This window comes from Pteropus vampyrus, unplaced genomic scaffold (genome assembly GCF_000151845.1).
Source record: "Pteropus vampyrus isolate Shadow unplaced genomic scaffold, Pvam_2.0 Scaffold105, whole genome shotgun sequence".
Classification (NCBI taxonomy): Eukaryota; Metazoa; Chordata; class Mammalia; order Chiroptera; family Pteropodidae; genus Pteropus; species Pteropus vampyrus.
Genome location: NW_011888886.1, coordinates 1064942 through 1065602, shown reverse-complemented (window position 1 = coordinate 1065602; position 661 = coordinate 1064942). Strand labels below are relative to the sequence as shown.

Sequence of the window (661 nt, the reverse complement as noted above, 5' to 3'; positions counted from 1 at the left end):
GCAAGGACCTTGTCAGCTTACGACCCCTTATTTTTAAAAATTTTTTACGCCTACAGTACCTGATATTTCTAGGTGGTCTCCCATCCAGGTACTAAGCAGATCTGACCCTGCTTAGCTTCCGAGATCAGACGGGATCGGAATTGTTCAGGGTGATGTGGCTATTGACTGTTACTATAGTTATAATCACTATGTAATATTGATTGGATGCACAATGATGACAGACGTTTACTTATGACGTCCAGATGTTGAATACTCAAGTCGCGCTCGACTTTTAATTTGCGGACAATGCCTTGGCGAACATATTTGTGCGTCCAGTATTTTTGGTCTTTCGAGTTTCCTTACGGCAGGTTCTCGACAGGTGGATTTCCGGGTCGAATAGCCAGACCGTTTTGAGGATGTGCACCTTGTTTTGTTGCTTCTGGAAAGGGTCATGGCAGTTTGTGCTCCCTTCGGGAGTGCAGAGGGTGCTGTCTCTGGGGAAGCTCACCTCCGCGCTCATGAATGTTTTCGAACGTTTCGGCTAAGATTCCAGATGAAGGGTCGTCGAGTAAGGGGATGGTAAAGTGACCTATTTTGTTACTATATTTAATGGTTTTTTTTTGGTTATTTCCATGGAATGCATATTTCATAGTCCTCCCATTCTTTTCCCCAAAGAGCGAAG

At 44.3% G+C, this 661-nt stretch overlaps 1 pseudogene; it reads right to left on the bottom strand.

Annotated features, from left to right (window-relative positions):
* Positions 1-47: 47 nt before the first annotated feature.
* On the bottom strand, positions 48-166 carry LOC111743019 (annotated as a pseudogene).
* Between the last annotated feature and the right edge of the window lie 495 nt (positions 167-661).